This window comes from Vombatus ursinus, unplaced genomic scaffold, assembly GCF_900497805.2.
Source record: "Vombatus ursinus unplaced genomic scaffold, bare-nosed wombat genome assembly UNPS02014777.1, whole genome shotgun sequence".
Classification (NCBI taxonomy): Eukaryota; Metazoa; Chordata; class Mammalia; order Diprotodontia; family Vombatidae; genus Vombatus; species Vombatus ursinus.
In genome coordinates this window covers 2,684,938-2,707,370 of record NW_020954555.1, presented here as the reverse complement: position 1 = coordinate 2,707,370, position 22,433 = coordinate 2,684,938, and the positions used below count along the sequence as shown (strand labels likewise).

At 45.0% G+C, this 22,433-nt stretch overlaps 1 protein-coding gene across 2 annotated transcripts in view; it reads left to right on the top strand.

The window, feature by feature from the left end:
• Positions 1–10,864: 10,864 nt before the first annotated feature.
• Positions 10,865–22,433, top strand: part of WASF2 (WAS protein family member 2) — an 80,738-nt gene continuing 69,169 nt past the window's right edge. Inside the window, exon 1 of one of the 2 annotated variants that reach the window (XM_027864822.1) lies at positions 10,865–10,963. The gene's annotated coding sequence lies outside the window, so the exon portion shown is untranslated. The remainder of the gene's footprint in view (positions 10,964–22,433) is intronic. The other variant, XM_027864823.1, reaches the window with a different exon arrangement.

Sequence of the window (22,433 nt, the reverse complement as noted above, 5' to 3'; positions counted from 1 at the left end):
AAACTGAGGGAAACTGCAAGTATTATTGTTTCTATTTTACAGATGAAGAAACTGAGGGAAACTATAAGTATTATTGTCCCCATTTACAGATGAGGAAACTGAGGGATCTACCTACAAGTATTATTGTTTCTATTTTACAGATGAGGAAACTGAGGGAAACTGCAAGTATTATTGTTTCTATTTTACAGATGAGGAAACTGAGGGAAACTACAAGTATTATTGTCCCCATTTTACACATGAGGAAACTGAGGGATCTACCTACAAGTATTATTGTTTCTATTTTACAAAAGAGGGAACAGCCCTAGAGAGGAGAAATTATTTGCCCAGGCACATCCCAGGTTCTAGTTCAGACCCTCAGCACCTCTCACCTGGACTTATATAGCTTCTGTATAATACATATATATATATATATATACATATATCTACACATTATTATTATATGTGCATTATTATTATAATTATAATAGCTTCCTAATAAATCCCTCTGCTTCTGTCTTTCTTGTCATTCATTCATTCAACAAGCATTTATTAAACACCTAGTAAGTGTCAGATACAGATACAAAAATGGCAGTTCCTGCTCTCAAGGTATTTACATTCTATTGGGGGAAACAACATGTATACATATAGGTACATACAAATTTTATAACAAGCTGCTAGGTGACTCAGTGCACAGTGCTGAGACCTTTCTTCCTGAGTTCAAATCCGGCCTTAAAGACTTACTAGCTGTGTGACCTTGGGCAAGTCACTTAACCCTGTTTGTCTCAATTTCTCATCTTTAAAGTGAGCTGGGAAGGGAAACAGCAAATGGCTCCAGTGTCTTTGCCAAGAAAAGCCCAAACTGGGTCACAAAGAGTCGGGAATCTACCTGCAAGTATTAATGTCCTCATTTTACAGATGATGAAACTGAGGCAATCTATCTACACAACAAATACAAAAGGCAGGGCACAAACAGCTAGTGGATGTGGAGGGGTGGATCAAGAAAGGCCTTGTATTATCAGGTGACACACTTGAGCTGAGCTTAGAAGGAAGCTGGGAGTACTAGGAGTCCTAGACAGGGACGGAGGGCATTACAGGCGAGGGGGACAGCCCGTGCCCAAACGTGCAAGTGGGAGGTGGCTCAGAGTAGAGCCAGCATGAAGAGAAGTAAAAAGCTGGCAAAGGGAGGCTGGAGCCCAATTGGGAAGTGTTTGTATTCCAGGCTCGAGGCAATAGGAAGTCCCTACAGTTTTTTAGGCAAAGGCACAACGAGTTCAGACCTGTGCCTTAGAAGGATCCGCTCACTTCTAATGGCAGCTATGTGAAAGATGAGCTGGAGTGGGCACAGATTTAAGGCAGGGACACCCATTAGGAAGCCATTCCAATAGCCTGGGTGAGAGGCTTCAACCTGGCAATGTTTGTGTGAGTGGAGAGAAGGAGACAAGTGTGGGAGATGAGCTGGGTGTAAGAAATGATTGGCACTGGAGAGGAAGGGAAAGTGAGGAGTCCAGAATGACATAGAGCTTGTTAACCTGGGTAACTGCAAGGGAGGAGAATAAGCATTTCTAGAGCTCCACTATGTGCCAGGCACTGTGCTAAGCGCTTTACCAATGTTGTCTCATTTGATCCCTACAACAACCCTGGGAGGTTTTATTATCCCCATTTTACAGTTGAAGAAACTGAGGCAGGCAGAGGTGAAACGACTTGCCCAGGGTCATGCAGCTAATAAGTGTCTGAGGCTGGGATTTGAATTCAGGTCTTCCTGACTGGAGGCCACTGCATCTCTTAGCTACACATGTGCATTAGCAGCTTGGGCTCCCAGAGGGCATTTATCTGTATCCCTCTTCAGGCTTCTAGGGGTACATCTGAGAAGCAATGAGGTTCTAATGCTATCAGCTCAAGCTCCCATTTTAGTGCACGTTCTCCCAATGTCAGTCTTCAGGGATTATTACCCCCATATTATAAAAGAGTGGTCTGTAATACCAAGGCACCCAGAGGGAGAGACAAGAGTCAGCATGTGCCAGTTAAGTCCATTTCCCCTCATACTCTGATGGAGACAGCCCAAGAGCCTTGGGAATAGCAGCACCCCGCCCCAAAACCACCAGACCTGCTTCCAGAACAGCCCCCACAGCTATTAATGAGGGCAGAAATCCTTGTGAAAAAGAGACCCACCTTCGTCATCACCACCAGCAACAACTGCTGACCAGCAGCCACCAACAGGGGGATATGCGCAGAAACCCTGGGACTGGCAGCATGTTCCAGGCAACAGAGTCAGCTTCCAGAGGAGCCCTTGAAGCTATTTTCCAAGGAAGTGGCTTCTATGGAGGGGGGAGAAGAAGCCAGCTATCCCTACCACCTGCCACTCACAAGGCAGGTAAGCCGGCCAGTCTGAAGCAGCCACAGAAGGCAGCACGTGCCGAGGCAAGTCCCCTTTGACCGCCATCTTTCCTCAGATACCCAGGGAGACAGCCCAGGGCCCTGAACCCAAGAACCCTGGGAATAGCAGTGCTTCCAAGCCCGGCCCCTGCAGCCATCATCCTGGGAAGTCACCCTCTGTGCAGTCTGGACCGTTCCTGCTCCAGCCACAGCTACTGAAGACCCAGAGAAGAAAGTCTGATCATCAAAGTCCTTGACCCTGTCAAACGTTCCCCATCAGAAATGGATAGGATTTTATCAGTGGAAATGACCGTTAAAGGAGAAGCATTAATCATCTGCTTTGCCACTGTACCCTAAGGATCATGGGACTTTTACACCTGATTTGGCAGTTGAAACTTTCTATATGTGTTGTCTCCCCTGTGAGAATGTGAGCTCCTGGAGAACAGGGGCTGTCTTAATCTTCTGTCTGTTATCAACCTTAGCACAGAATAAGTGCTTAATAAATGCTTTATTCCTTCATTCATCTAGCCAATTAACAGCAATTAGGTTTTACAAAGGAACATCGACTGCAAGGATATAACAAGAGCCAAAGTATGAGAAACATCTCCTGGGAACCAGGATCCACTCTCCCCTGGACTTGACGAGTCAATTGCTGGGCAGGGTGGGCTCAAACTTAACATGGTAGTTACAAAAAACTTGCTCCTCCACTCAGTTTACTTCTGGGTATGGCATAATTGAGGGATGAAACTCTCCCCTTGAGCCACTATTGGGTTGCATTCTACAGGTCCGCTTCTTAGGGAAGGTTCTTTCCGAGGTCCAGTTACTAGACCTCTGGTAGCTCCTCTGACCTGAGATTTCTCAAGGCTAAAGGCCCATAAAGGGAGTGGCTCTTTCCCAGACATAGGCTTGCCTTCGAAGCCGTGCATCTGCCAGTTGACCTGTTTGGGGGTCCCCCCACTGACCCTCCAGAGTTCAGAGGGTCATGCCTAATACCTCATGTCCATCAAGAAGGGAACAGAGTTTTTTCATTGGAGGCTTTTGTATCTCTGTTCCGGCTCAGAAGCCAACCCAAAGGCCCCTTTCTTTACCATGCAGTAAATAAGCAGGAAACAGTCACAGAATACCTGTGCATCCCAGGGATCTTGGCAAAGGCCCCTCTGTTCCAAATGATCGCTTTCAGAATCAGCTTTACCCCTTGGTGCACACTCCCAGCTCCAGGTCCTCGTTGGTTAGTTCCATGTTACGTCCAGATGAAGAGAACAAATATATATAGTAGTTAAATAAAAGATAATTTGGGAAAGAGGACACTGGGAGAAGGATGAGGAAAGGCTTCATGCAGAAGGTGGCATTTGAGCTGTGTCCTAAAGGAAAAGAGACAGTCTTTGATGTGGAAGGGGGGAAGGGGTATATTCCAGGCACTGGGGATGACTAGTACAAAGATACAGAGAAAGGAGATGGAATGTAAGGAACCGAGAGGCCAGTCTGGCTGAATCACAGTATGAAGGAGTAATGTCCAATGGGGCCAGGTCGGGGAAGGGCTTTACAAGCCAAACTGAAGAGTTTAAAAGCTGATTGAGTGGGAGAGTGACTCAGACAGATCTTCACTTAAGGAAAATTACTTTGGCAACTGTGTGCGGGATGGAATTAGGAAAATAATCTTCCTAAAGCACAGAGCTGGCCATGTCACTCCCTAGCTCAGAGAGGTACAGCAGAAAGAGTTGGGTGGATCAGATCAGTGGCTCCTCCAAACTTTTTGTACAATAGAAGGATCTCTTTTTTTTTTTTCTACTTAAACGTTTCACAGACCCTTCCAGGGCAGCAATTGCTGTGCTCTTGGTATATGTGATCATTTAGAAAATGCACGACTAAATTAGCTAGGCCGCTTTGCAGTAATTTCCAAGGTCCCTTCCAGAGCTGACATCTCCTGTTCTGAGGCCTCTTCCAAGTCTAATGGTCTATGATTATAATAATAGCCATCTCAAGCTATATACTTGCAGAGGGAAGGCTGGAGGGATTGGGCAACCAGAGCCAGGCATGATTAGTCTGGAAAGACCTCCTCGAGGAGATGAGCCTCCAGCAGGCTCTGGAGTGGGGGGCCAGGTGGTGGGGAGCTGAAGAGCACAGAAGCAGTGGGAAGGGAAGGACAGAATTGGTTTCTTGGGAAAGGCAGGGCTGGAGCTGGAGTGGAAAGAGGCAAATCACAATTCCCCGTCCTTTGGGAAGGCTTTCATTTCATTCTTACCTCTCCCGAGCAGGTGCAAACCATTACAGAGAGCTCTTCATGGCTCCACCCGGCCTTCTTTCTCTCTCCAGGGAACAGAGGGGGCCTGGCTGGGAGGGGGGGGGCACTGAGGGAAGAAGGAAGGGAGCTATTTTAGGCCCTCCCCTGCTTAAGCCCCGAAGAAGGAGGGAGCGTGTTCCAGGTGAAAGAAATGGCCACAAAATAGGCTTTGAAGCCGGAGTCAAGCCGGGTGTGGAGGAGGGGAAGCTGGTTCATTTGGCTGCAACAGAGATTCGGAGCCCCCTGAGATGACTTACTGGATAAGACCTTAGAATCACACAACTGTAGAATGTTAAAGCTGGAAAGGGACTTGGTAAATAGGATGTCAGAGCAGGAGGGCCCTTGGAACATAGAATATCAGAACTGCAAGAAGCCTTAGAACAGAGAAAGTCCTAGCTGGAAGGGCCCTTGGAACACTGGATGTCAGAGCTGGGAGGGCCCTTATGAACAGAGAAAGTGAGAGCTGGGAGGGCCCTTGGAACACTGGATGTCAGAGCTAGGAGGGCCCTTGGAACATAGAATGTCAGAACTGGAAGAAGCCTTAGAACAGAGAAAGTCAGAGCTGGGAGGGCCCTTGGAACATAGAATGTCAGAACTGGAAGAAGCCTTAGAACAGAGAAAGTCAGAGCTGGAAGGGCCCTTGCACCACTGGATGGCAGAACTGGGAGGGCCCTTAGAACAGAGAAAGTGAGAGCTGGGAGGGCCCTTGGAACATAGAATATCAGAACTGGAAGAAGCCTTAGAACAGAGAAAGTCAGAGCTGGAAGGGGCCTTAGAACACAGGATGTCAGAGCTGGGAGGGGTCTCAGAGCAAAGAATGCAGGAGCGGGAAGGCACCTTCAGATCATCTCCATCTGTCTAGATAGGAAAGAGAGTTTGGAATCAGAGGAAGAGCTGGGTGGAAAGGAGAGTAAAAACTGAACTACATTTCTATGCTCTAAAAAGTTTTGTCTGGTTTGGGGTGGGTGGTGAGAGGGGAAAGGTAAAGGGTGGGCGGCAGCTCCAAGGTTGGGAGATCCCTCCTGGAAGTGTCTCTGACCTGTGTCCTCCCACTCCCTGCCTTCAGCAGGCCACCTGCCACACCAGTTATCTTTATGCCAAAGACTGGGAAGTCTGTCTCAACTTTCCAGTCAGGAGGAAGCTGCTGTTGTGCCCTAGAGGAATGGGAGGGAGGACCACGGACCCAGACCTCCATGACTGGCAGCACAGGGACCCACTGGGAAAGCAGATGAAACACAGACAATAGCCACAGGGTTCTTTGACTTCATCGTCTGGAATTTCATGCTGTGGGAATAACATCTCAGATTTATGTGGTCTCCTGTTCACAGGGGCCAAACTCTATAGCTCTTATCAGGTAAGAAAAGGGGGATAGATTGTACCCCCACTCCCCCGGGGAGAACATGAGCCTTACAGAGAGGAAGGATTCTTCAAGGTGAGAGGTTGATTATGGTGGATTATGGGGTTAGGGGCCATCCTCCAAACAACCCTTGAGTTCTATGTGCTAGTCCAGGACTCTGGAGGTAATACCTCTCTTGTGACCGTCTTTGAGGGCTCCAGGTTTAGGCCTGGAGAATTCTATATCCTTGTACTGTTTTACAGGATCAGAGAGCATCTAGTCCCAACCTCTTCATTTTATATATGGGGAAACTGAGGCCTTCAGGGGAGAAGGGTCACCGCTTCAAGGTTGAGCTGAGACTGGAATCTGAGACTCTTGACTCCAGTGATGATCTAGAAATCATCCCTTGAAGAATTAATATGCAAAAGGACTGACTGACAGAGAGGCATCCCACTGTCTTCCATCTATTATGGGGGCTTCCTTTTCTTCCCTCATGTTAGAACAGATTTTTAGCCTTCTGATGACCTCCTCTCCAGGCGAGGGAGGAGAGCTCTAGCTAGCAACTTTGGAGACACCCAAGACAAATACAAAATCAACTTTTTAAGACAAATTCATTAAAGTCTGTGTGTGGGTGAGGGTGGAGAGTGTCCAAGGAGGCAAGACTGTATGGGGAAGAGATACCAAAACACTAGGGTGAAAGGGTTATGAGTGCCCTCTAAATTTTGATAGTCTGGGACAAAACCCAGGTGGCCCCATCCTAGATACAACTTTTCTAGGGGATCTATGCCTGGAGGGTTTTCTGACTTAGAGTCCCTGGTCTGACTAGCTGGGAGGTGGCCTGGATCCAGGCCTGTGTGTGACTGGAGAACTTGGTGCACATCTGACCTGTCCCCTATCCCTATTTCCCACTATCCTCTGACATATTGGGGCAAGGGCATAAACCCATGATCTATGAAAACCGATCACATCACTTCTCTACTCTAACTTTTAGAAATTTCCACTGTTGACTGAAAAGTATCAACTCCTGATCTTGGCATTCATGGCCTTACAGAATCGGGCTCCTGTTCTAGCCTTATCTCATACTGTTGTCCCTTTGTATATATTGAGCTCTAGCCTGACTAGACCATTCTATGTCTCTGTTCTCACCTTGCCATCATGTGCCTCTGCACACTAAATTATTTGCCTGGAATGGACTCCGCTCTCCCCAAATCTCTTTCTGTTCAAGACCCTGTCTTCTGTGAAGACCCAGGTTAGGTGTTCTCTTTCCTCCCACCCTCAATTTCCCAGAATGCTTTGCCTGGACCTTTGCTTTGTATCTATCCCAGTCTTCAATTCAACTCAATTCAACAAGTATTTATTAGCTGTGGTATAGTTAACAGAGAGTTGCCTTGGAGTCCGGAAGACCTGGATTCAGGTCCTTCCTCTGACAAAGAGATCGATTTCATCTTTGCTCCCTTCTCTCCTCTGATACTGCCACCCTCTACTGTAGGTTCTTGTCACCTCATGCCTGGACTATTACAATAGATGCTGGTGGGTCAGCCTGCCTCAGGTCTCTCCCTACTCCAATCCATCCTCCATTCAGCCCCAAAGTGATTTTTCCTAAAACTCAGGTCTGCTCACGTCACTCCTCTACTCAGTAATGTCCAATGGCTCCTTAGTACCTCCAGGATCAAATACGAGATCCTCTGTTGGGCATTCCAAACCCTTCCTAACCTAGCACCCTCCTACTTTTCCAGTCATCTTATACCTTACTCACCCAGCCACTGAGTCCAGTGACTTTAGTCTCCTTGCTATGCCTTGACCAAGGCACTCCCTCTCTCTCTGGGAATTTTCTCTGGCTGTCGCCCGTGCCTGGAATGCTCTGCCCTTACTCATCTCTACCTACTGGCTTCCTTTTAGTCTCAACTAAAATCTTCTACCCAGAGGTGTCAAACAGAGAGGCCAATAGGCCCATGACACTCTTGAGGAACCAGATTAAAATGTAATGGGGGGAGGGGAGAAAAGGAGGGAAGGATAGAATTTGGAGCTCAAAACTTAAAAAAAAAGTTTAAAATTGTTTTAACATGTAATTAGGGAAAAAATTAGAATACTGAAAATGTAATTGGGAAATAACAAAGTAGCAAAAATACAATAGGACATAATGTTAACATGTGGTTTTCTAAGTCAACCTAGGAATCTGTTATGTATGGTTCAGTGGCCCCCCAGTTTCTATTTGAGTTTGACACTACTGTTCTAGAGGAAGCCTTCCCCAGCCCCTCTTAATTCTAGTGCCTTTTTTTCTGAATTGTTTCCTTTTTATACTGAATATAGCTTGTTTGTATATATATTCTTGCCAGTTGACTCCCCCGTTAGATTACGAGCTCCTTCAGGGCCTCTTTTTGTATTTCCAGTGCAAAGTGCCTGGCATACAGTAAAATCTTTATTGACCAACACTATGACTGTCACCCTTCGGAAGTCACCGATACCTCAGGTAGTTAAGACTCTAAGTGGCGGAGCAGCTGCTGATCCTCATCGACAGGGGGCGTCTTTCCCTAGGAACTCCCCAAATTGATGAAATTGCTTGTCAGATTAGAAAAAAAAAGTTTCAGGCACTGAGGCAATAAAGACAAAAAAAAACCAAGACAGTCCCTGTCCTCGTGGAGCTTCCATTCTGCAGAGAAAACACATCCTATCATGTGCACAGATAAATGTATACAAAGTAATTTGTTGGGATGGAGGACTAAAGGGTGTTCGGCATTTGGCGTTCTCCCTTGTCACTCCTCCATCACTGAATGACATCTTGACTTTCAAGTGAATTGGATTGAAGTGAGGCAGAGTTTTGCAGTCATTTGCAGTCACTCTTTTTCCAGGGTCGTGGAAGTCCACTGGCAAGACAAAAGTCAGGATGACTGGTGATGGCCCAGGATACAGCGGATGACCTTGGCTTCTCTGATGTCTGACCAAGCTCTAAGCTCTTCACAGGGCCTGCTGCAGTCACTTCCATGGCCCATTAGAACAAATTGTTTTCATCTGCCCATTCCACTGGGGCAAGTCTTCAAATGCTTGGAGTAGACATCCTGCTAACTCACCAACCAGTTTGGGGCCATCAGTTAGACAGATGGTTTACTGAGATGCGGCCGTGCGTGCTGCAGCCTCTCAGAGACATGGTTAACAGTTGGGTGAAGGTGGACACCAAAGCGGGATGAGCAGCCCTGCAAAGGTCTTGGCAGCCTTTACACTAGAGGTGCTACACCTCCCTGAACACCCCCTACATCAGTGTTAGAGTGGCTAGGTGGCACAGTGGATAGAGCACTGGGTTAGGAATCAGGGGGAAAACAGCCCCTGCCCTCAAGAAGCTCACCATCTAACAATGCCTTTCTTTGTATCCCCAGCCCTTATCATAGTGCCCTGCACGTAGCAGGCACTTAATAAATGCTTTGACTTCAGACAACATACAAACTATGTACAAATAAAATATAGACAGAATAAATTGGAGGTAATCCCAGAGGTAGGAACTTAGCCTTATCGAGGGTGAAGTAATGATTAATCAGCTTGGATAGAGGCAAGTGGGAATCAGATTATGAAGGGCTTTAAATGCCAAAGCAGTTTGAGTCATATCCTAGACTTCTTCATTATGCCCCAGAAGATCACTTAAGTCCCGGAGCTAACCTTCTGCCCTGGGGACCTCTCTCTCTGGGTGGAGATTGGAGGGTGAAGAGCACCGCCCAGAACCTCCATTTAAGGAGGGTGCCTCATTTCTCACCAGGGGTGCACTCTTCTGGATTTGTCCCCACCCCATTCCTTCCTTGTTCATCATATGTATGTGTGTGTGTGTGTTCTCTCCATTAGTGTGTAAGCTTCCTGAAGGCAGGTGTCGTCTATCTTTTTGTTAGTGTTTGTATTTCCAGGGTTTAGAATTGTGCCCCGCACATTGAAAGCAGAATAAATGAATTAATGCTTGTAGACTCATTGGCCACTGAAACTTCCCGAGCACTGGTACGGCACCATCAGATCTGTTTTCCACCTATTAGATTTTAAATTCTTGGAGGGCAGTTAATTACATCTATGAACCCTTTCCACTCCTCAGCCCTCCCCCACTCCCGCCAGCCTTGAACAAATAAAAACTTAATAAAAGTTCATTGAATTGAAATGAATGGAATGGAATGGGCACAGGTGGTCACTCGGAGTTGTCCCGAAGGGCAGGAGGTCCACCTGGGTCACAAGTTCTCGGAGGTAGCCCAGAGGCGTGTGTTTGACAGCCCACTTTCTCGCCACGTGGGGACCTCTGCAGGACTTCTCCAAGCTGGTAACCCCTCCTTCGCAGCCCGCGCGGCCCCGCCCTAGGTGTGCTCGAGCCAGAACCCGGGACCGAGTCAATGACTCAACTTTCCAGCTCCCACCTAGCCCTCGTCAGAAGCCGGGAGGAGGGACTGAGGCAAAACCAACTGCAAGCAGAGGGGTACCAAGAGAAAGTTCCTAGGCTCAGCTCATTCCTTCGCTTCCTATGCACCTCTTCCTAGAACCTTAGCCAAGAGACCATCGCCTAAAATGCTTTTAAAGAGCATCTGTCCTGTCAGAAGTGATGTTTTCTTACTTTAATTTAGGAAGTTGACTTGCTAGTACCCTGCTTTTAACTTTACTTGCTCTTCTCCCTCCTGTTTACTCCATTTGCGGAAGTCTTTCGGGTGGAGCTCCCGGGGCAGTGCCTGCGGAGTACGTCTTTTGCGTATCAGTTTGACAGGCGCTCCATGAAGGCCAATGAAAGAGCTGGAAGCTCCGAGGGGCGGGGCTAGGAACCAATCAGCTCTGGTGTCGGGGTGGGGCTACGTCTCAGGGAGGGGAGCGCGTAATGGCGGACACGGATCTGGCGAGCGCGGCCGGGGGCGTAGCGAGCTGAAGGAGGAACGCCGGCGGGAGTGGCGGCAGCTGCCGGGGGGCAAGACGACCCTGCGGACCGCGGCAGCGGGCAGAGAGGGGCGGCCGGGCCTGCCGCTGCGGGCTTCTTGCGAGGCCAGGTGAGCAACAAGTCCCGCTGCCCCGGGAGAGGGCGGCTCCTGGCGGGGCCGGGCCTGGCCGTGTCGGAGCCGGCGTCCGACGGGTCCGAGCGGGGAGGCACTGGGCAGGCGTAGGGGGCAGGATCAGGGCCGCCGCCACAGGGAGCCTGCAGGGGTCTTGGACTGTTCCATAGGAGAGTGAGCCCTGGGGGACTGAGCAGGGGTCCCAGGGCTGCCTCTTAGGGAAGTGAGCAGGGGTCCCAGGGTTGTCCCACAGGGAAGTGAGCAGGGGTCCCAGAGCTGTCCCTTAGGGAAGTGAGCAGGGGTCCCAGGGTTGTCCCACAGGGAAGTGAGCAGAGGTCCCAGGGTTGTCCCACAGGGAAGTGAGCAGGAGTCCCAGGGCTGCCCCACAGGGGAGTGAGCAGGGGTCCCAGGGCTGCCCCACAGGGGGTGAGCAGGGGGTCCCAGGCCGCCCTGTAAGGGAGTGAGTACAGTCTTAGGCTGTTCTGTAGGAGAGTGAGCAGGGGGTCCCAGTCTGACCTATAGGGGTGTGAGCAGGGGTTTCGTATTGTCCCTAGGGGAGTGAGCAGGGGGTCTCAGGCTGTTCTGTGGGGGAGTGAGCAGGGATCCCAGGGTTATTCCATAGGAAGTGAGCTTTGGTGGACTGATCAGGGAGCCCTATGGCTGTCCCATAAGGAAGTGAGCAGGAGGTCCTCAAGCCACCCCATGGTGGAGTGAGCAAGGGTCTCAGGCAGTTCCTAGGGCAATGAGCAGGGGGTTCTGGGCTGCCCTGTAGAGTAGTGAACAGAGGTCCCAGGCAGTTCCAAAGGGCAGTGAGCAGGGGGTCAGGCTTTCCCATGGGGAAGTAAGCAGGGGGTCCCAGGGCTGCCCTGTGGGGGAGTGAGCCATGAAAGAATGAGCAAGGGATTCTTGGGCCACTCCATGGGGAAGTGAACAAAAAGTCCCAGGTAGCCGCATGGTAGAGTTAGCCTCTTTTTGGAAATGTGCTGGTGGGTATCAGGGCTGCCCCATAGGAGAGTGAGCAGGGAGGAATAGATCTTCCCTAGGGAAAGATAGAGGTGGGTACCAGGTCTGTTCCTTAGGGGAATTAGAAGGGTGGTGGTGGGGAGCCCACCTGGACTTCCTTAAGTGTAAAAGGAGTGCTCAGACTGCCTCAAAGACCAACATAAGCTTTGGAAAGTACTAGGTCTCTACAGTCAGATGAAGGTGGGTACAGGCCTGTCCCATAGTTAGGTGGAAGTAGGTACTAGGGCCATCCCATGGGGAATGAGAAGAAATATACTAAGGCAGACACATAGGTAAGCATGAAGGAAGAGTGCTACCATGGTTGCCTCAGAGACTGACATAGGCTGTCCTATAGATAGGTGGGAGTTCCTAAGGCCACCCCATACGGAAGTGGAGAGGGCTTATCAAGGATGCTCCACAGACTGGTGGGGATAGAGGAGTTACCTGAGCCATCCCATAAAAATGTGGGCGTGGGAATACTACAGCTATTCCATAGGGAAGTGGGTAGTATATATTTTGGAGAAGGCTACAGGGACCATGCAGAGACATGGGGGAGGGGAAGAACTTGGATTGTCCCATAGTCAGGTGAATGGGGGGAGTACCAAGGCTTTCCTACAGGTGAGAATGGGAGTGGTAGAATATACCAGGGATTGCCCATGGGGAAATGAGCTAAGGTGGTGGCACTGTAAAGACTGTCTCCTAGGGAGGTGGTCGTGGGAAATACAAGGAGCAGTCTGTAAGAGAGGTAAGGGGGGGGAGTGATGATAAGGCCAATTCCCTAAGGAAATGAGAATGGGGTAAGGGCTAAAAGGGCTGCTCCAAAGGGAGATGTAAGATAATGGGGGAGGCAGTACCAGCGCTAGCCAAAGAAAGTGTATGTGGGGAAATCTAAGCCTGCCCCATTTTCATGTGTGTGTGTGTGCGCACGTGCGCCAAGGCTGCCACTAGGCAAGGGAAAAGGGGAGAATAGAGGCTACCAAGAAGGGCCCATGGTAACTTGTATCTGGGAGTGTCCAATGCTTTCACATGAGGAGGTGAGAGTAGGGTAGGGGTGGGGCTACAAGAGTTGCCCTTAAGAGAGATGTGGGGAGTACCAGGACCTGGCTCGTAGATAGTTATGTGGAGGAACATATGGAGGGGTGCTCCATAAGTAATTCCTAAGGCATCTTGCAGACAGAGAGGATGGGGGAGGTGGAACAAATAAGGACTGCCCCCTTGAGTGGTGGGGAATTGGGGTATGGGGAATTGCCAGGGCCACCCTATAGAGAGGAGTGGGTGAGGGGTTGCAATGGTTGCCCCATAGGGAAGTAAGAGTTGATGGGGGAAGGCCTACAAAATGTTAAAGATGTGGGATTGGGTGGGACGGTGTCAGAACCTGTGTTATGGAGAGGTAGGACAGGGGCTTATCAGGGCTGCCCTAAAGAGAGATGAGTGTGTGAATGTTTCATGGCTGGTCCACAGGGAGGTGAGACGAAGACTGTGGATGCTTCCGAGGTCTTTCCACAAAGATGTGGCTGGGGCATTTATTGAGTTAACCCAAAGCAAGTAAGGGCAAGTACTGCTCCAAGTGTGATGGGGCTGTGGGACAATGCTGCGGCCCTCTCTCTCTTGTAGACAATGGGATTGGGACATAGCAGGGACAGCAGGGCTACCTCACAGGCGGGTAGCTGGGATTGGGGTATGGTTCGGCCTGTCTCATGCATGAAGGTCTAGGATGATAAGACTTGCCAAAGCAGGAGGAACCACTCTACATACTGTACTGTCAGTTAGCCAAGACTACCCATAGGAGTAATGAAGGGACCTAAGGGGGAAGCCACCACCTTCCGTGCAGATGTAAGCCTTGGAGACACACTTGGATCAGTTGGGCTCTGGGCGTCGCCACCAAGAAATCCTAAAGCGTGATGGTCAAGGATTGCCTTAGAGGGAATCATGGAGGAGAGGCATTCTGAAGACTCTTGAAGGATGCGATTGGGCTTACCCAAGACTTAAAGTAAAATGCTGTGTGTTTTCTGTTTGGTTTTATTCAGCAAACATTTATTAAGTGTTTCCCATATGCAAGGCTTTGGGGGACACAATGAAATAACACGTGTAGTGCTGTAAGTTTACCAAATGCTTGCTATTTTGATGACTCTGTGATCTCATCAGTGTGGGTACTTCCTCAGATAGTGTCCCATGCCTTATCATTCTGTGTGAGTGTGGCCCTGCCCTCCCATCAGTCTTCTACTGGGGCTTCCTTGTCATTTCATAGATCCTGGGGGATCCCGGGGAATGACTCCATCTGGTATTCTTCCATGAGTACTTTATAAAGTCAGTTCTCTCCTTTAGTGCTTAAATGCAACCCCAGAAAGTAGGTAGTGTTGCTGTTTACCCCATTTGTGGCTGAGGAGTAGGCTCAAATAAAAGTTACTACCCAAGGTCATGCAGTTAGTAAATGTTAGTGATCAGATTCTAACTTATACCTTCTCATTCCAAATCCATTATTCTTTTTACTACACTTCACTGCCTCTAAGATTTTCACTATTTCACTCGGTTTCATATCCATTTTCTCATGGGAAGATATTGGCTTAGTGAAGTTAAGGAGACGGTTTTTGTCTAAGGAAAAGCATTAGGGAGAGTTACCTCTTTATAGGACCAAGTCAGAAGATTTTGAGGGCCTGAGGAGGGCATGTTCCCTGGTGCTTGGGCCTGTCCCTGACACATATTCAGGCACGCAGAGCTACTAGGCAGCCATTTGGTGGTTACGGGCTGGGGAAGTTTGGGAGGACAGGGTTCTGGCTTTTGGGGGTAGATCCCATCATTTAGTCCCTCTAGTAGCTACTGAACAACCTATTGACTTGTAATGAATACCAGCTCACAGCTCCTCAGTTCTAGAGGCTGCAGCCTCAGCCATGGTTAGGGTAGTTGCCATTAGGAAAGAGTTATTCCAACAATAGAAGTGAAGGCTTCCTGCCTTATAGTTTCCTATTCTCTCTCCCCATGGCTGCATTTCACTGGAGTTGGGTCCCAACGAAACTCCATGTTTGGACAAAGTTTGGAGATATTGGGATGAAAGCTTGTCTATAAGCCAGGGCATTTCTTTGTGCTCTGTTATATGACCTCCAAAAGGTTGAGCACCTTCTCAGGAGTCAGTTTGGCTTCATAAACTGCAATTCTCCTTCTCTAGATCTCCGAGGCTTTGATTAAGCCTGGCCACAGGACAGATAGGTTGGACTGGCCTGGGGAGGGTTCTCCTGTCACTTTGGGGTGGGAGGAGCCTTTTTGGAGAAGCTGTGAGAAGGGAACTGCTGAGAAAGGGAGTGTCTTTAAACAGTAGAGCTACCACATTTTTCTTTGTTTGAAAAACCAGAAAAAGAAGCTGATAGCTAAAGGAGGAAGGAAAACATGTGAAACTTATTCCTGTTTAAATGTCTTCTGAGTTGTCCCTGTCAGAGGCTGCTGTCATGGAAAAAGTCAATTGTAATTTGTTCAGTGGAAATTATATTACAAGATCAAATAAATTTTTTTTTCCTAAGCCCCACAAGACAATTAAAAAAACAATTCAGAACGTTTCACTGTACAGGTGATTCATCAGTAAGATAACTCTTTCTCTTGACATAATTACCAAGTCAGTCTTGTAGTATATTTTAACTATAATTCTAGTTAGTGGTTTCAACTTCAGAGGAATTAATCTTGATCTAAATACAGGATAGGGCAAAAGGCACTTTACAGTTGAACAACACCATAACGTGTTCAATTTATGTCTGTTGTCAAAAGAAATTGCTTATTTTATATTTTATGTTATGTGGTGACTTTTGGTAAGCGAAAGAATTGCTCAGCGTGCGTTTGCCTGTTTGTATTGGAGAAAAGCTAATCTGAATTCTCAGGAGCAGAACCCGAAGATCCCTAGATTTTTTTAGAATTTTAGAGTTGATTTGCAAATAAAATGGGTCTTTAGTTATATCATTACTGCTGTAGTTCTGTGTGTGGAATTTGTTTTAAAAGGTTGCTTCTGGTGAGCCTATGATCAGAAGTTTTAGAGCTAGAAGGGACCTTGGAGATCATCTAGGCCAACCCTTTCCTTATTTTACAGATGAGAAAATTGAAATGCAGACAAGTGACTTGCCCTTGCACAGGAATTAAATGGAAAAACTGGTATAAATTTCTTCAGACCCTTTTTTAGCTTGGTGGGACCTGCTGTAGCTTGTACCCTACTGTTGTAACCTTTGGGAACTCAGGGTCTTCTTCACACTCTGATGAGGCACCAGGGTAGAATGTGTTAAAATGCAGAAGAAAGAATATGCTATAATATATTCTTTTATAGCCATTTTTTGTAGATATTTTGCTATAATATATATTTAATTTAAAGCATTGATGTAGTTCACTTTTACATGTACCTGATATGAAAATCTAGATTTACAGAACACAAATTAGGGATAATTATTCACTTTACAAAAGGTTTCACTACAAAATTTATTTAAATAGAAAATTCTTCTGCAGGCTTTGTGTTTACTAAAGTTGAATTTCTATTCATTCAGCAAGCATTTATTAAGTAGCTACTATGTACCAAGTAATGTGTGAGGCCTGGAGATACACAGATAAAAATGAAATGTTCCCTCCCTTCAAAGAGCTTAGATTCTGTTGAAGGAAAACAGCATGTAAACAGATAAGTAAATATAAAATTTATACAAAGTGATTTCTAGGGAGGGATTAGTATATACTTCTTGTAAGATCTGGCAAATGGGCTGAGAAGGAAAACAAAGGATGCTAGTGTAACATTTTGTCCCTCATATCTCCTCACTTTGCACAGGGACAGCCCTAGCAAAGTCGTGGAAACAGGAAATGGAACGTCATGTATGAGGAACAGTAAAGTAGGACATTTTGTCTGGAATGTAGATTGCATGAAGAGTAATGTCCAGTCAGCCTGGAAAGGTGGGTTGGAGCTAGATTAAATGCCCCACAGTAGAGTTCCTATTTTATCATAGAGGCACTTTTCAGGGCCACATAAAGTTTGTGAAGTGAGTACCACCTGCATCACTAGAGCTTGAAAGATTACTTAGCTAAAGCCATATCAATGGAGTAAGTTCCCTAAAATCCTACATACCGCCCAGCCACCTTTTTTGAGTACCAAAATCTTTCCCATCACTTGTGAGTAGTCCTAAAGCATCTAAAAAGGTACTTGTACCCTTTTCCTGTCCCAATAAAAGTCCTTTTCTTGGCTTATATAGGAGTAGGTCTTGATCATACTATCCCAGGCTTCTCCTGTACTCCTTCCCAACACATTTCTTGATATTTCAAAAATATTTATCAGAGGTGGAATTGGTCAGGAATAAAATTTTAGCTTAACCATAAATTTGTATCTTAGGAGTGGGGTGTTCAAGATATCCCCAGGATGAACAAATTCTGTCTTTTCTTTTTTATCCCATAATACTTGATGTCAAGTATTGGCTGATTTGTTGCTATTCTTGTAATGGGTGGGGTAGAATGAGTAAAAGGAATACAAGTTTATCATGAGGTGGGAGAACTGTCTTTGTGTCACAGTTCATTCTTAGAATTGGCATGGTTTCACTGGATAGCTACTTCTGGAGCCCTAGTTCTTTATTAGAAGAAAACCTTATCACTACAAACCTCTCATCTCATCCCCCTTTCATACATAGTGACTGTGCAGGAAATCAGGGCAGTATTATACAAGGAGTGGAAAGTTCTGCTTAACCCTTGGATGATTGGTTCCAAGGGAAAGCACAGGCCATGCATGCTCTTTCCACTTTAGCATTTTGACCAATGGTCTAAGACAAATTAAGATGGTAGTCATTGAGGTAGAATCAGAGATAAATCTCTGGAAGAGGTCTTCTAGGCTACCCATTCACCTTATCTTATTTTCTATTTTTATTTAAACTTTTATTTTTTTTCCCTTCTTTGAAAGTTTTAAAAATTTTATTCTGAACTTAAAACACCACCCAAATGAGCAATTCATACACACTCTAGAACAGCATTTCTTTGGGGTTGCAACCCACAGTTTAAGATGTGCTGAAGGGGTTGCGGTTGAAAAAAATTTAAGAAACCCTGCTCTAGAACACAAAAAAGTATCCTATATGAAACTGAGTCTCCATTGCTTGCTTTTTAAGAAAAAGCACATAATAAATTCTCCATGTTTCTTTTAAAACTAACCTGCTTCTCTGTGTTTTCTTATGAACTTATTTTGTGTTCTTTTATGCATTTAAAAACATTCAAATTGCCTTCTTTTTAAAATCACTATTGCTAACTTTTCCTTCATTAAAAATTGAGAGAAAGAAAAGAAAAACATGTAATATATGTAACAGATAAGGGTAGTAAAAAAAAAAAACCAAACCATTGCTCAGTGGCCAGATCTGTATGTTTTTGCATCTTGTGCTCATCACCTTTCTTTCAGGAGGAGGTAACATGTTTCTTCATAGTTCCTCCATAGTGGAGACATGATTATTCCGTTGATCAGAGTTCTTATGCCTTTCAAAGTTGTTTTTCTTTATAACTTTGCTGTATTTATATAAATTGTTCGCCTGGTTTTGTTCATTTCACTCAGCATCAGTTTGTACTATCCAGGATCCTCCAAAATTGTCTCTTTAATCATTTCTTACGGTACAGTAATGTGCCATTACATCACATACCACAACCTGTCCAGCCATTCCTCAATTGTCTAAGAGGCAGTTAGTTCTTTTCTTTTTTTTTTTGAATCACTACTCCTGGAGCAGGAAATTTGTTTTGCTTGTAGTTATTCCTTCCTGATAATTATGCTTCCTCTTAACTCATCCTCTTTCCCTGTCCCTCCTCATTTCCTTGCTTAAACTCTCAGTCTATCTCTAATACCTCTGTTTTTCTTATTTAACTCCCTCAATGCATTTTGAAGACATTAAGGTTCCCAAGGGTTGCTTGTTTCCTTTCCCCCATTAGAATGTTAGCATTACATCATTATATAACTCTTTCCAATTGGTCAGATAAGTTTACCTGTCTAGATTTCTCTGGATTCTCATATTTGTATTTCAGAGTTCCTACTCTGCTCTTTTCATCAGAAATGCATGAAAGTTCTCTATTCTATTAAAGGTCCATTTGTTTCCCTATCGGATTATACTCAGCTTTGCAGGGTAAGTTATTCTTGTTTGGAAACTTAGCTCTCTTTTGCCTTTTGAAGTATTATATTCCAAGATCTCCTCTCAGTTCTAATAAAGGTTACTAGATCTTGTGTGATCCTGATTTCCTTGATACTTGAACTTTCTGGATGCTTGCAGTATTTTTTTCTTTGATTTGGAAGCTCTGGATTTTGGCTTTGACATTCTTGGGACTTTTTCTTTTGGGGCTTTTTCCAAGTAGATTTTTTTAAAATAAGTTTTTATTCATGTCATTTGTTTTATTATACAGCCATAATTCCCCCAATATCCTGCCTCTCTTCACAGTCATCCCATATAGCAATAAGTATTTTTTTGAGAAAAGGAAAGGAAAAAAAAAATCAGCGTAACTGATGAATACATTAAAAAAATGAAAACATATGCAATGTACAACACTTATGAAATTCTCACCTCTACAAAGGGAGGAGATAGGAGTGTTTTCTCATATTTCTATTTTTGAGTCATGTTTTTTTCTTTATAATTTTGCAACATTTACTTTTGATTTTTTTTGTGGTTTTGTCATTTCCATTGTTGTAGTCATTGTGTATATTGCTTTCTTTGCTCTACTTAACCTCACTCTGCATTCGTTCACATAGATCTTTCTACATGAACTCCTTATTACATTTGTTGTTTCTTAAGCACAGTAATAGTCCATTACTGTATGTACTACAATTTGTTTAGCTACTATGCAGTCTATAGGCAACGAGTTTGTTTCAGTTCCTTGCAATCACAAATGGTACTGCTATATTTTGCTTTATGTGAGGACTTTCTTCTTATCAATGATCTTCTTGGGGTTTAAGCCTAAGTAATAGAATTTCTGTATCAAAGGATATGGATATCTTAACACCTTAATTTGCATAATTTCAAATTGCTTTTCAAAATAGTTGCACTTACAGCTTTGCCAACAGTGTACTAGTATGCCTATCTTCCTACAATCCCAACAGCACTGAATATTCCCATTTTTTGTCACCTTTCCTAATTTATAGGGTGTAAGGTGTAATTTTAGCATTGTTTTCATTTGTATTTTTAGATTGAAGCACTCTTTCATATGGTTGTTAATAGTTGACAATTTTGAGAACTGTTTGCTTGTAGCCTTTGTCCACTTATATGTGGGTAATATATATTTTAATCATATATTTAAATTGTAGGTTTTATATATTTATATTTTACATAGTATGGTCTTTTATGTATCTGTCTGTTTTAATTGTTTGTATATCTTGTATATTAAACCTTTATCAGAGGTTTCTCTGTTACAGAGAAATTTGTGGATTCTTCCTATCTTCACTTTGCCCTCTGATTCTGGTAGGTCTGGACAGTTTTTGTTTATTATTTCTTGAAATGTAGTATCCAGGTTTCTTAAAGTCATAGTTTTTAGGGAGTCTACTGATTGTAAATAATCTTGCCTTAACCTATTTTCTGGGTCTATTATTTTGATATCAGATATCTCACATTTTCTTATATTTTTTCAGTCTTTTGATTTTATTTCTTATTGTTTTATAGAGTCATTGATTTCTGTTTTGTCTATTATAGTTTTCAGGGAGTCTGTTATTTGGGCAAAGATTAATATTTTCTCTACTAAGCTTCTCATTCTCTCAATTCTTTTCCACTAAAGCTTTTATTTTATTATTTATCTCTTGCTTCATTTTTCTAGATATTCCTTTAGTCCTTGTGGAAAATCCATTTTTCCTATTGAATCTCTGCTTTCAGTTGTTACAGAGTCACTCTATCCTTTTGAGGGATCTCTAGATTTGTAATAATTCTTGATATTAGTTAGTGTTTTCTTTATATACTCACTTCTAGCTTTAGTTCCTGATTTGGGGCATTGGGCTGGGACCAGGCTTCCCCCTACCCCTGCTCCATATGTTTATGAGTGGGAAGGTTGGCCCTGCTTGCTCTTGTCCTCTCTCTCCTGGGTTCCTGCACTGAGCTCCACCTCCCCTGAATCTTGGAGGTTGAGTGCTAGATCTTTAGATCCTGCTCAGGCCATTTCGTGACAGAGTGTTAGTGACCTAAGAGCCTATTGGTCTGGGTCTGGGCTGTACCTGGCCTGAGCCTTGTGGCAACATACTGGTGGCTGATCTCTGCCTACTGCTCCCTGGGACTTTCCGAGGTCCTTACTCTGGAGTTTTCTGATGACACCCCCCCCCACATACTCCCCCCAACTCCCCTCATGTTCTGTCTTGGGGGACTTCAGACATTATGTGCATTGTCTCTGATAGCCCTGGGAGATTAATTACCCGGCACTGTTGTTGGATTTCCTGGAGGGTCTCTATTTCCTGCAGCTTGGTGGTACAGTGGATAAAATGCCGGCCCTGGAGTCTAGAGGACCTGAGTTCAAATGTGGCCTCAGACACTTACTAGCTATGTGACCCTGGGCAAGTCACTTCTCTGTGCTTCAGTTTCCTCATCTGTAAAATGAGCTGGAGAAGGAAATGACAAACTGCTGCAATATCTTTTCCAAGAATAGACCCAGATAGGGTCACAAAGAGTTGGATATGACTGAAATGACTGAACAGCAACATGCACCCATTTCCTATTGCCTGTGGTTTTCCAGCTGACTTCTTGTCCAGTTCTGGGGTGGAAGAAGTCTCTCACTGTAGTTTCTCGTTGGATTTCTTGACCATGATTTGCGCTTGTTCATATTTGGGTGTTTTGTTGGAGTGGGGATGACTGGCAGTTTGCCTCCTGCTCAGGCAGCCTCATTCGCCTTCATTTGACAAATGAGAAAACTGAAGCTTAGAGAGGCAAAGCCATTTGCCAACAGTCCCTTTGGAAGTGACAGGAAGAGGCAGAACAGGAAGCAAACGAAAGATTGATAGAGGCTGGGATGGAGGAAATGGTGCAGAATTTAGGGTGGGATCCTTTGAAATCTGTGCTTTTCAGGGTATGAACTTGTGTGGCGGCAGGGTGAATAAACTCAGACCCCTGCATACTCTCATAGTGCTTTGTACAGACAACATGCTTTACAGGTGTTGAATGAAATTTGTTGAATGCTTTGTAAGCCTATGTAAATGTGAGTTATTATAATTGTGGTGATTCATTCTCCTCTTTCTTGTTCCGTGACTTCTGCTTTAGTTATCTTTTTTCTCTTCTCTATGTTAGTGCTGAGATAGCTTGACATTTGGTTAATTGGGGCAGTAAAAGGCAATGAATGCAGGCTCAGCAATGTGGTGTAGTAGAAAGACTGTTGGATTGGAGTTGAGACTTCAGTCTATTAACAAGCATTTAGTTAGTGCTTACTGTGTGCTAAATAGTGAGCTAAATTCTAGAGAAAGGCAAAAAAAAAAAAAGGATCCTGAGTTCTTGCCCTCATGAAATGGACATTATAATGGCAGTGACAACATGTATAG